Below are 14272 nucleotides of genomic sequence, written 5' to 3'. Positions count from 1 at the left end.
TCATTATTGGACCACGAGAAATAGCAGTGTGACCCTCAGTTTGGTCCGGAAACACCTTTCCTACCCAATTAGCTGGCTCCTGATGGACACACGAGTCTCCTGGCTCTCTCCCCAACCTCCACTCCAATTATGGGCTTCCTTTTGCTGCACCCTAAATTTCAAGGGCACCGACTTTTGCTTACCCATGACAAGCAGAATTTTATTGAGTCACTATAAACTGGCTCAATAATCTTTATATTTGCTATTGGGCTACACATGTGCCCGTTTTGCTTATTTATCTTCAGCTGAGCAGTTCCCAAGGGAAAGAAACTAGTATAAAGATAGATGCAATTACACCTTAAATACATAAGCCTGACCATCACCAAGAGACTTGTATTGTTCTCTCTCAACTGTAGATCCCATTTATATGTTCTAAAGGTCAAAATCATCATCACACTTCCCAGCATTTTAATTGCATGGCAAAGTACATATGATATGTAACTTTACATTTTTTTATTTTGCACGTTCAATCTTGATTCTTGCCATTCAAAGTGTGTTCCACAACATCAACGTCACCTAGGAGCATATTAGAAATGCTTAATAGGTCAATCCCCAGATCTATTTAATGGGAACCCGCACTTTTAACAAGTCCTCCGTCTGATTTCTGTGCATGTTCAAGTATCATTGCGTTAAATGATTCTCACTTTTTCATTTATTCAACAAACATTTATTGATTTCCCACACTCTTGTCAGATACCCTTGAGAGATACTCAAACAGGGGCAAGACGGATAGCAAACTATTTTCAAGATTACCACTTGAAGTGAAATAACTTCCAACTTCATGGAAAAACCACCAGAAGAAAATGAAAAATCCTTCCATTTCGTATGCTATTTATACAAAGTCACTCACATGAGATTTTAGTTTAAAAAGCTACTTTGTCATCTACTGCTTTCTAGAGACCCTTACTTCGTACTGTATCTAAAAGATAATGGGAGTCTTCTTAGGAAGAACTGAACGTCCACGGGCCTACTCCAGTGATTTAAAAGGCAAAAATTTTTGGGAGAGAAAAAAATAATTGCAAAGAATTAGAAAACGTTGGTATCCCCAATTTGCTCTTTAACCATCCCGCCAAGTGATTACCGGGCCCTCTAGAAGCTTGTTACTTAAAGCGTAGTGTGCACGGAAGGGCAGCTTTTGAATCACCTGGAAGCCTACTAGAAATGCAAACGATCCGACCCCATCCCAGACTTAATGAATCCAAATTTGCATTTGGCAAGATCCCCAGGCAATGCCTATCATGTTAAAGAGTGAGAAGCACTATCCTAGAGTAGGAAACCACTTCCTTAACTTATTGCATAAAAAACAAAAATAGCTAGCTCTGACTTTTGGTACTACCAGCCCGTCTGGTTGGCCCAGGACTAAGGTGTTTCCAGGGTGCTTAGTTTTCAATGCTGGGTGCTAAAACTGGGACAGTCTTGGGCAAACAGACATGGTTAAGAAGCAGGAAAACAGCAAGACTTGTTTTCAATACCCTGTTGATCAAAACTGGATGTGGCAAAGAAACTGGCCCAAACCAGTAGGACTAGGAATGATAATACATCTGCATAAGACACTCTCACCAGCACCATGACAGTTTACTGACGCCACGGCAATGCCCAGAAGTTATCTTAGATGATGTATTAGGGTTCTCCAGAGGGACAGAACTAATAGAATATATGTGTTTAATATATATGAAAGGAAGTTTATTAAGGAGAAGTGACTCACATCATCACAAGACGAAGTCCCACTATAAGCCATCTGCAAGCTGAGGAGCAAGGAAGCCAGTAATGACTCACTCCGAGTCCCGAAGCCTCAAAAGCAGGGAAGCTGACAGCGCAGCCTTCAATCTGTGGCTAGAGACCCAAGAGCCTCCAGCAAACCACTGGTGCAAGTCTAAGAGTCCAAAGGCTAAAGAACCTGGAGGATGATTTTCAAGAGCAGGGAACATCCAGCACCGGAGAAAGACGAAAGGTGGAAGACTCAGCAAACCAACTCATCCCACCTTCTTCCACCTGCTTTATTCTAGCTGTACTGGCAGCTGATTGGATGGTTCCAACACAGATTGAGGGTGGGTCTTTCTCTCCCACGCCACTGCCTCAGGTGTTCGTCTCCTCTGACAACACCTTCACACACATATCCAGAAACAATACTTCACCAGCTCTCCAGGCATCCTTCAATCCAATCAAGTTAACACCTAATATTAACCATCATGAATGGCTCTGGGAACTCTCTCTTTTCCAGAAAGTTTGTGAATAACTCACGCCTTATTTATTAGGTTAGTGCAAAAGTCAATGCAGTTTTTACCTTTTTTTAACTACAAAGACTGCCATTACTTTTGCACCAACCTAATAGCATATAATTATGAGTAGCTAGAAATACAGCTAGCCAGCAATCCAGGAGTGCTACTCTGCCTGTGGGGTGGCCCTGCTCTGTCTATGGAGCAGCCATTTTGCTGTGCATGGTTTCCCCTAGTAAACTGGCTCTCCTTGTCCGTCAGCTTGCTTTTGAATTCTTTCCTGAGCAAAGCTAAGAACTCTTCCAAGCTGAGCCCCAGTTCTGGGATTCACCTGCATCAGCTAGTCACCCTACCCCATCTTCACACATCCTAGATTATAAGCTACCAAATATAGCCTAATATTCTGCCCAGTCTCCCTCCTGGATGGCAACAAAATAAGCCCATTCTTCTTTTTCCTAAAAGACTCCCCTCCTACCCCAAGATGTAACAAGTAGCCATTTGAAGAGAAACTTGAGATATTAAAAACAAGAATTCAATTTTTTTCTCTAAACCTCTACAGAAAGGAAGAGTCATCAGTTCAAACTGCAGATTGAATTACAGTCCCCGAAGCATCCTAGGGAACACAATCTAATCACAGATGCTCAATAAACTATGGTGCCACTAAATCTACTTTACTTTTACTCCATTTGTTCCATTTATCATGGATTATTTTCATTACCTTGGGTGTATAAATATTTTAGTTCATATATACAACCTAATTAGTGAAAAACACAAAATTAAAGCCAAAAAAGCACATTTGCTTTGGCCAGAGAAACGAAAGGCAGTAGTCAACAAAGCACAGATATATGTGTCTTTGAATGCAGACAGCTGTTATCTTGGTTAGCATGGCTGCGGTTAGAATTAGGGGTGTTATCTGCGCTTCCTATTTAAGCGTCAGGGGTCTGGTTCAGAATTAGGCAATGTTTCAGCTCCCTGCCATTCTGAATTAAGCAACATAGCAGCTCTCTGTCTCTCCCTATCTATTAAGCATGACCACCTGGTGATAGCCTCTACTTCTTCTGTCTCAGAATGGCTTTCACGTTTGCCCAAGTCCATCAATTCTCAAAATTTAACCTTTTTCAGAGTTTATCAAAAATGCAAGTTTCTAGGTACAATCTATGCAGATTCAGGAAGCGTGTAACAGGATCCAAGAACCCTTCTCTGGAACTAGTATCCCCAGTGATTCTTAGGCACCTCCAGTTTCTCTTAGGGACACGACCAGAGAACAGACTAGAAACGCCCTGCTTTGATTTATTCTGCTAATCACAATGAGACCTATTTATTAAATGCGTGCTAGATGCTGTTTAAGGGTGTGGCATGTATTTATAATCTTTCTAACATCCCTATGTGTTGGGTTTTATCAGTATCAACTTCATCATCACCATCATCATCATCATTATCCCTGTTCCCATCATCATCATCACCACTATCACCATCACCATGATCACCATCATCATCATCTCCACTTCAAAGATAAGAAAATACTGACACAGAAAGTTTAAGTACCTTTCCAAAAGTCAGCCAGCTACCAGTTGGTAGAAATGGGATAGAAACTCAAGTCGAATACTTCTAGAGCTCATGACTGCAGACATAATGTTGTGTTACCACTTACCAAATGATATTGGATTTTTAAACATCATAAAACCAGGTACAATGGACCCCAAGAGCCAACATGGTTTGGAAACACCAGAACTTTAATGCCTATAGTTGGAATGGTCCAGTTTACTCATAAATCTCTAGGTCTTTTCCAGAACCAAGGAGAACAGTTACAGTCCCCAATGTGCTATTGTTAATGCTGTTGCTGTTGCTGTTGCTGTTTTATTTCTTCTTTCATGAAAATTGAAAATGCTTCTTTTACCCCAATTGTAATATAATAGGTGCAGTAACTGAATGATGTCAGAGGTAACTGAAATCAGCAACATTACGCTTGTGTTGGGGGAAACAGGATATGTGTTTAACTGTTTTATCTTCATGCTATTGGGCAACAAAGCAACTCTATCTCTCTCTCTCTCCGTTTCTCTCGCTCTCTCTTTCGACCAACTGTTGATAATCGCCACTCTCTGCTTCATAATGATTTTCACCTTTGCCCACATTCATTGCTCTGAAATGGTAACTTTGTATAGAGATTTTTGAGATTTACCAGGACCCTAAGGACAGCGTTATGGAGGAGTAACAATATCCATCAAAGGCACAGCCACCTTGGACAGATTTCTTAGTAAACATAGGTGACTCAGACTTATCCTTGCTACCAAATGCTGCTGCTGCTGCTGCCAATCTGCAGAGCAGTAAAACAACGAACAGCAGAGCCTTCTACCTGTGGGAGGATCAATGTGTTACTCTATTTATTTGCCTCGCTAGAGCAACCCAGAGAGTGGAAACCTTTTAGACCAGCAGTCCAAATCTTGACATTTAGATTGCCCGTGGCATCTTATGTTTTCCCACTAAGGAATGCCCTGTTTCCTCTCTCTCCTAGTACTCAATGATTTCCAATTTGAGATGTGGAAGAACGGGGGTGGAGACATAGGTACATTTAACAAAGAACAAGGCAAGCGGTCATCATACAACTTATTGTCTTCTCTCTATCATTCCTAAAATTTATCAAAGAAACAATGTAGATATTTATGGCTAAGGGACATAGAAGAAGCTGGAAGGCAGATGTAGGCCCATCTTCATGGGGCGTTTAGGATCATAAATGTGTACCTAGGAGAGAAAGTTCATCAAAAAAGAATCTGTTACCAACTGGTAACATCTGTACATGTTTAAGAATCATAAGAGAGAATTTTTAATGAGAGAGAGAGAAAGTTCCTTTGTAGGGTGTTTAGGATAGATATGAATAAGGGTAGAAGGAAGTAGACAAATGAAATCTTAAGCAGTGAATTCATAGACAACTTCTATTCTGTTATTTACAGTGGATGAAAGAGTTATTTATTGAAAATGGAAAATGGTATAGAGGAAGAGTGACTGTTGATTTGGCAGTGGGGGGTAGGGTGCTTTATCTGTTTTAAGGAATTGGGCTCAAATTTGCTATTTCTTGGTTTTGCCAAAAAATGACTATAGTAACTGATATGGTTTGGCTGTGTACCCACTCACATGTCGTCTTGAATTGTAACTCCCACAATTCCCACGTGTCATGGGAGGAACCCAGTGAGAGTTGACTGAATTACGGGGGTGGGTCTTTCCTTCACTGTTCTCTTCATAGTGAATAAGTCTCTTGAGATATGATGGTTTAAAAATTGGGAGTTTCCCTGCACAAGCTGTCTTCTCTTGTCCGCCACCATGTGAGACATACCTTTCACCTTCTGCCATGACTGTGAGGCCTCCCCAGCCACGTGGAAATGTAAGCCTAATAAACCTCTTTCTTTTGTAAATTGCCCAATCTCAGGTATGTCTTTGTCAGCAGCATGAAAACGGACTAATACAGTAACCATGATATTTTAAAACTTTGGTTTCCTAGAAAATAACATTCCTTTATCCCAATGTTTCTCAATGTTTGGATTCACTGATAGGTAAACACAATAAAAACATGAGAACATAAAAGGAAGAAGAAGGCAGGGGGTGATTTTGTGGAAAGCTGACATACATGTGTCATTTCTTGTTTTCTCATGAAAATAAAAGAAAGCAACAACGACTATCTTTTTTTTTTTTTTTAGATGGAGTTTCACTCGGTCACCCAGGCTGGAGTGCAGTGGTGCAATCTTGGCTAACTGCAACCTCCGCCTTCTGGTTTCAAGCGATTCTCCTGCCTCAGCCTCCCAAGTAGCTGGGATTACAGGCACCCGCCACCACACCACGCTAATTTTTGTATTTTTAGTAGACACAGGGTTTCACCACATTGGCCAAGCTGGTCTCGAACTCATGACCTCGTGATTCACCCACCTTGGCCTCCCAAAGTGCTGGGATTACAGGCGTGAGCCAATGTACCCACCCAACAATGGCTCTCTTTAAGTATCAACATTTGATGAAGATGTAACTTTAAAAAAAAGGGCATTAATTTAACTTGAGAACAAAACTCTCCAGTGCTGATTTTTTTTTTTCTTATTTTGTTGTAGCACATCAGCAGCCCTGAAACCAGTGTTGGGAAAATCACTGAATTAGATGAGCTCTCAAGGCCCCTTCTATCAAGGTGACTGTGTACATTTAAAAAATTTAGGTGGTTTGTGGACACAAGTGGGTAACCTAGAAGTCACAAATTATACCCGCTTGGAATTAGCACCGTGAAATATCTGGTCCTTACTATGAATCAACAGAACTTGGCTTTCTGAGGGGGAAAGTAGATAAAATATAACCAGAAATGGAAACTCACTTTTTTTAAAGTGACATATATCACATCAACTATCAAGAGAAAATGTGCAGTATGAAGAAAAGAGAATTAACCTGACTGTCAGGAGATGTGAGTTTTAGCCCTCACTCTGTCTAAAAACTGGTGATTTAGGGAAAATTACTCAATATTTGAGGTCTCAGTTTGCTCATCTGTGAAATGAATGGGTTGATCCAGAGGCCTTCCCTCCATTTTTTTTCATAGGGGGAAAAAAAGCCCTTGACAATTACCTTGGAAAGCAGTGCCTGCATCAAATAAAAATCCATGTACCATCTGCTACTGAAAGAAAAAATTAAACATGTTTCCCTACATCAACCACACATTTGTATGAAGAATGCTGGATCCAAGCTGCTATTATGATTTACATTAAACATTCTGGGATGCATACACTGGAACCATAAGTGATGGGGGGAAGGGTTTGGTTTCTCTCACCTGCTTTACATGCCTAGAAACTATTCCACGATTTATATATAGGTCACTGAATGAGTATTCTGCTAAACAGCCTATGCAAATGACCGTGCACCAATCACTTGAAATAATTAGGAAATTATAAAATGACCATATGTAGTCATTATGAATAATTATGTTAAATCGCAAAGGAAACTTCTCTCCCATCCCTCCCCCTGCATCCTGAAGGGAATCTGAGCAATAGAAAAGCAGCAGGTAATTAAACACCATTTTTTTTAAGAGTGTAGTTAAGGAAAGCAATTTCCTGTAGTTTGAGAATGCCTCATGTTTGTATTAGCCCAGTTTGAATGCCTTCATGTTAAAAAAAATAAAATAAAATAACGAACAAAAAAACAACACACAACATGGGGCAATGTGAAGAGCTCTGAGAGGACCTAAAAGTCCCAAGCCTTTTCCAAGTAATCCCGCATCAACTTCTCCAGGTAGTGATGGGAAGAACCTAGGGAACACTTTCCAGCGTAAGAGCAATTTAACAGTACACCTCATCCCATGCTTCCTAAACTTGTAGTTCAGTCATTTCAGATGTTATTGGGCAGTATGTTGACTGCTGTTTGGTAGAAATTCCCTAGCATGCTTCATTACCTAACCAATAAAGCAATCTGGTAGAGTTATTGAATCATACACCGCTTGCTGTATTACCACCCTCTTGTTTTTATCTCGGTATTGTGATCACTCCCCTGGACTACTGCTCAAGAGGGAGACAGATGTTTCATAACCTTTTTAAAAAAACTCATTTCCATCAGCTATACCAGACCTCCACTTTAATACACCACCTTCTCCTAACCAAAGCAAACAGCCAACCAAATCCACATACCAACATAAATCTAAAATGAATCATGGAAACTAACGTTTCTTGCTGTGTTATTTTAATTTAATACACTCTAGCAACAGGGTGAAAAGATGGCCAATGCATTGTTTTCATTTCCTACAGAGCAAGTTATAACACTTTGGCTCAAGATTTCTTTTTTTTGCTTGACAGTAAAGCTTTCAGTTTGCTCTTGTGAAGACTGAGTCATTTCAAAACAGAGGGAAGGGCCAAGAGTTGAAATGTAGGCAGGTCAGTAACAAAGACCTAGAAATGTTTGGAAATGGCCAAAATGTCAAGACACTCAGGAATACCAACAATGTCCACTGAGACACTGAGATAAAGGGATATTTCTCTCAGAGAATTCTGTATTAAGAACAGGTAAGAAAGTCCTACCCTCCTACAGGGAACCTATAAAGTCCAATCAATCTCAATGGAAGAAAATCATATTTTGGAAAAAAAATTCAACTTCTCCAATCAAATTTCATTTTAAAAATTGTATGTAAAATCTAAGCCTAATGGGGGACCACATTTCTCCTCCAATCGGTCTACTGGAATGTTCTTAAAATTAACAAACGGTACCTTTTTAAAAATTATACTGTTTGATCAACAGGATCATATTATCTGTTTTAATTTCTGGGGTTCTTAAAAAATAACACCCAAATCTGGTGACAGCAGGTGTATCATGAACTTTTGTGCGATCTGGCAGAGAGCATCCAAGTGGCTAACAGATGTACAGCATTATCGCTTCTATTTTTTTTTTTTTTTTTCAGATGGAGTCTCACTCGGTCGCCCAGCCTGGAGTGCAGTGGTGCAGTCTCAGCTCACTGCAACCTCCGCCTCCCGGGTTCAAGCAACTCTCTGCCTCAGCCTCCCTAGTAGCTGGGATTACAGGTGCCCGGCACCACACCCAGCTAATTTTTTGTATTTTTAGTAGAGACAGGATTTCACCATCTTGACCAGGCTGGTCATGAACTCCTGACCTCATGATCCACCTGCCTCGGCCTCCGAGTGCTGGGATTACAGGCGTGAGCCACCGTGCCGGCCCCTCAATTCTATTTTTGTCCTCTTCAAGAACAACCTATTTTGAATTCTTTAGAGTGTCAGATACAGCAGACATGAAAACCAGAAGTGAAAAAGACATGACATCAAGTTACCATAGATAGCAACGTTACATGAAGGCTTTTTGCAACCCTGACTTAGTAGTAAGAGGCAGAGTACTACATGGCATTGAGTGTACATGGGGACATCTCAATTTTTAATCTGTATATGAAATTGAAATAAAATTTGTGGTGGTAGTTGACACAAAAATATGGAATTCATCTCACCCCAGTTTTTCTGAAAGGTGTGAACAGGTTGACCTCTAATTATATATTTAAATCTGCCTATTTGCCAAATCAAAAAATGCATAATTCTGCATAAAGATATGCAATTATAGAATCCTAAAATGCTGAAAGGACCTGAAAGTGTCCTTAGGGATCATCCTGAGCAACATTTTCCAAACTTTAGATGTATTTATGTAATCTTCACGATTCTTACAAAATCTAAATATCACCTATACTTATAATTCTCCAATAGTGCTTTAGAATTGACCTTGTTTTGTTATTACTAACCTTAACAACCTGCTAAGAAAGAATATACAGAAAAAGCATAGTTTCTGTGTTTCAATTTTCTTCTATTTATGTGATATAATTAATACCACTATTAAAATGTATTTAGGTATTATCAGTAATATATGTCATAGTTTGTGAAACACAATTCAGGGTAAAATCTTTCATTTTTCAAGTAGGAAAACAGAACTCCAGAGTTCAAAGTCAGACTATAAATCCATGACACATTTGGGAATAGAATTCGGCTCTCCTAAGTTCCAGTCTCCAGTTCTCTCTCTTTCTCTCTGTGTTAGATAACTTAACACATATAAAGTTACTAAACAAGAGTTATTTAATACATAAAAGTATTAAACCAGTACCACCTTCCTGGAGGTATGACTGTATACACACCGGGATGCCACTCAAAGGGTCCTGCACCTGGTCTGATGCTCTACCTTTTTTTTTTTTTTTTTTTTTTTTTTTGAGACAGAGTCTCACTCTTTCCCCCAGGCTGCAGTGCAATGGCGCGATCTCTGCTCACTGCAACCTCTGCCTCCCAGGTTAAAGCGATTCTCCTGCCTCAGCCTCCCGAGTAGCTGGGACTACAAGCACGCACCACTACACCTGGCTAATTTTTGTATTTTTAGTAGAGATGGGGTTTCACCATGTTGGCCAGGCTGGTTTCGAACTCCTGACCTCAAGAGATCCACCTATCTCCGCCTCCCAAAGTGCTGGGATTACAGTTGTGAGCCACTGTGACTGGCCTGATGCTCTACTTTTGCCATCTTGAAATTCTTAACAATTTTTTAGGAAGGGGCCCTGAACTTTCATTTTCACAGGGCTGCACCTATTAGACTGCCAGTCCTGCCCGGAAAGAGAAATAATTTGATGCAAAGTATTTTAAAATGAATAATCAATAACTAATCATACATAATGAATGTATTAAAAGAGGAAAGCAATTTCCATGCAGCTGAGTCAATGGCAGCTGGAATCTCCTAGCATCTTCTCCCAACTCTATAAAGATAGACAAGAACAGGCCGGGTGTGGTGGCTCACACCAGTAACCCCAGCACTTTGGGAGGCTGAGGCAGGAGGATCTCTTGAGGTCAGGAGTTTGAGATCAGCCTAGCCAAGATGGCAAAATCCCATCTCTACAAAAAATACAAAAATTAGCCAGATATGGTGGTGGCATGCCTGTGGTCCCAGCTGCTCAGAAGGCTGAGGTAAGAGGATCACCTGAGCCTGAGAGGCAAAAGATGCAGTGAGTCAAGCTCATGCCAATGCACTCCAACCTGGGTGACAGAGTGAGACCCCATTTCAAAAAAAAAAAAAAAAAAAAGATAAACAGGAACAAATAAACCACACAAATACCATCCTTTACCATAATTTGATGACACACATAAAACTATAAAGTTAAATAACTGTGATTTGAAAATAAATACCACCCTCTAGCAGAACTATTTTCCTATTTCCCATCCTGAGCTTTTGACAAGAATGAGGAGGGTCTAGAGACACAGGAGAAGAAGAAGAAGAGGGATGGAGAGCCAAGACTGAACTGAAATCACATCCACCATACAAGTGAAAATAATAACAGACAGAACAGGAAGCTCAGAGTCCTAACTACAGTAAAGAGACTTAAAAACATGTGCTGAATTGGAGAAGGCAGTGTTGGGAAAACAATGATTTGGGGGAATAGAGGCTAATTAGGAAAGGAGAACCACACTTTGTAAACTATGATGCAAACAAAACAAAAAGAACGATGGAGGGTGCCAGGTGCGGTGGCTCGCGCCTGTAATTCCAGCACTTTGGGAGGCTGAGGCGGGTGGATCACCTGAGGTCAGGAGTTCAAGACCAGCCTGGCAAACATGGTGAAACCCCATCTCTACTAAAAATACAAAAATTAGCCAGGTATGGTGGCAGGTGCCTGTAATCCCAGCTACTCGAGAAGCTGAGACAGGAGAATCGCTGGAACCCTGGAGTCAGAGGTTGCAGAAAGCTAAAATTGTACCACTGCATTCCAGCCTGGGTAACAGAGCGAGAGTCTGTCATAAAATAGTAATAATAATAATAATAATAATAATAATAATAATAGAATAAAATAAAATCCAGAATCTAAGAGCCACATTTAAATCAGAATCAGAAGAAAATTCATAGCATGAAAAATTTCAATAAAATAGAAAAATATAAATAAGCTTATTAAATCTCCAACTCAAAAATTTAGAAAAATAACAGTGAATTCAAACAAACAAAAAAGCTTCAGAAAGGATTCATAAACGTAAGAAATCAGTAAGTTAGAGAAGACCAGAAATCAATAAGTTAGGGAAGAGAATAACTATAGATCTAATTAATAAACCAAATCATATGTTTTAAGGGTATTTTTTGAAAATTAGAAAAAAAAGTAGCTAACCACTTAATGAAGAAAAAGGGGGGAGAAAGCACAAAGACAGAAAATAAGAAATTACAAGAGGATCACCATTAAAACAGAAGATTTTTTTAAAAACTGTAAGAGACTACTATGCAGACTTCAATGTAAATTAATGTGAAAATTCGAAGACATGGAGAAAATGAAAGAAGAAAAGGATGAAAATGGGCAAAAGAAACAGACAACTCATACCAACGCATACAAATGTAAAAATACCTTTTATGCAAAGATGGGCACAGCACTGAGTCAAATAGTCCCCACTGTCTGTCGATACAGAAAATGGTGCCTATTGAGTGCAATAATTTGCTTAAATTTGCACAACCAGCATAGCTAATAACTGAGAATGAAATGACTGCTTCTCTCTAAACTACCAACTTGACAACATTAGTGTTTCTCTTGCCTTCAACACGCTTCGCTTTGTTTGTCTTAAAAATTATAAAATTGATATTAACACCACCTAGGACCCCTTAACATTGTAACATTCTGGAATACATCTCAAAGCCTAACCTCATCACCCTGAAGACAAGGTATTATACCAGTGGCTATAAATATCATCTGCTGTATTTAAGTTCTGGTGAACCATGGTGATCGTGGCTTGGGAAATGATGCAATGACATTCATCTTGTCACGTCCATTTCATGACTTGCAGTCTTTAAACCTTAATGTTTCTTCTGAAGAACACTCTACCCACAAGCAGTGGGCAGGCAGTAATTTTTCACTAAAATCCTAATCTGCCAAATTCAGGGAGGCTGTTTAATAGCTTCCCATAGGCAATTTCATGACATCCATGTTTCTGTACAGTAGGAGAACCATCTTCAGACTGGGTCCATCCAGAAGTGACTTTTCAGGGAATAAAACCACCTGTCCCATTGTGCAGCGGAAATAAGAGAATGCCAGGAGGAACTCGGGAAGTTGGCTTCGGGACACTGAGTTCTTAGAGCAGACAGTGAGCTACAGAGTGACAATATTTCTCAAAAGTGGGGCGATGCCATTTTAGGACATAAGATGGAAACTGGCACATCGTATGACATCACAGAGGCATCCTCAGAAAAATCAGTGGGGGGCTGGGCAAGGTGGCTCACACCTGTAATCCAGCACTCTGGGAGGCCGAGGCAGGCGGATCACGAGGTCAGGAGATCGAGACCATCCTGGTTAACATGGTGAAACCCCCCGTCTCTACTAAAAATACAAAAAATGAGCTGGGCGTGGTGGTGGGCACCCGTAGTTCCAGCTACTCAGGAGGCTGAGGCAGGAGAATGGCGTGAACCCAGAAGGCGGAGCTTGCAGTGAGCCGAGATCATGCCACTGCACTCTAGCACGAGCGACAGAGCAAGACTCCGTCTCAAAAAAAAAAAAAAATCAGTGGAGCACCTGTGTCCAAAGCAGGCTATTTTCAGACATAGAATAATAATTATTATGAAACTAGTTACAAGGTAGTTAGATGCCTCACCAGCTTGTGTTGAACCTGAATAAAATACTCTGCAGATGGTGGGGAATTTTAGAAAAGGGACATCCTATTCAAATCAGAACAAGTATGATGCAGCAGACCTCATTGGCTTATTTATTTTATTATTATTATTATTTTAGATGGAGTTTCGCTTTTGTTGCAGGCTGGAGTGCGCTGGCACGATCTCAGCTCACTGCAACATCCGCCTCCCAGGTTCAAGTGGTTCTCCTGCCTCAGCCTTCCGAGTAGCTAGGATTACAGGCATGCGCCACCACACCTGGCAAATTTTGTATTTTTAGTAGAGATAGGGTTTCACCATGTTGGTGTGGCTGGTCTCGAACTCCTGACCTCAAGCGATCCCCCCACCTCAGCCTCCCAAAATGCTAGGATTACAGACATGAGCCATTGTGCCCGGCCTCACTGGCTCATTTTTCACCAGTTGTTTAGTAATGACAGATTGGCTATTAATATTAAAACTTCTCTCTATAGTATCGAGTTATGCTTATGTTAACTTTATAGAATATAAATATACTTCTATTTCAGTAGGCTTGGATTAAGTTGTATTATGGAGGAAGACTAAGTCCTTTACAACTCCAGGTTTTGGGGATTAAGCCAACAGAAGCTCCATGCTCATTTGCAGCTTGGTTTAGAGTAATCAATGGAATGCTATGATCATGAATCACTCAGGGATGCAATCTCTTTCATCTTGTAATAATGCATCTTCAAAACCTGGCCTCCAAGGTCACAGTGGATGGAGAACAGAGACTGTGAAGGGTCTCACTGGTGATTTATGGCTAAATCTGGAAGTGGCACAAATTAATACAATTTACACCCACTTTCTATTGTGTAGAATACAGTCACACATCTTCAACTTAACCATAGGGAGGCTCCAATTCACACTCTAACTGTACAACCGGGAGAAAAATAAAA

At 40.3% G+C, this 14272-nt stretch overlaps 1 protein-coding gene across 31 annotated transcripts in view; it reads right to left on the bottom strand.

Moving 5' to 3' along the window:
* RBFOX1 (RNA binding fox-1 homolog 1) overlaps nucleotides 1-14272 on the bottom strand; it is a 2494239-nt gene that overhangs the window by 919467 nt on the left and 1560500 nt on the right. The window lies entirely within an intron of this gene.

This window comes from Pongo pygmaeus, chromosome 18 (genome assembly GCF_028885625.2).
Source record: "Pongo pygmaeus isolate AG05252 chromosome 18, NHGRI_mPonPyg2-v2.0_pri, whole genome shotgun sequence".
Lineage (NCBI taxonomy): Eukaryota > Metazoa > Chordata > Mammalia > Primates > Hominidae > Pongo > Pongo pygmaeus.
The sequence above is the reverse complement of the archived record's forward strand: the minus strand, read 5'-3'. Positions and strand labels throughout refer to the sequence as shown.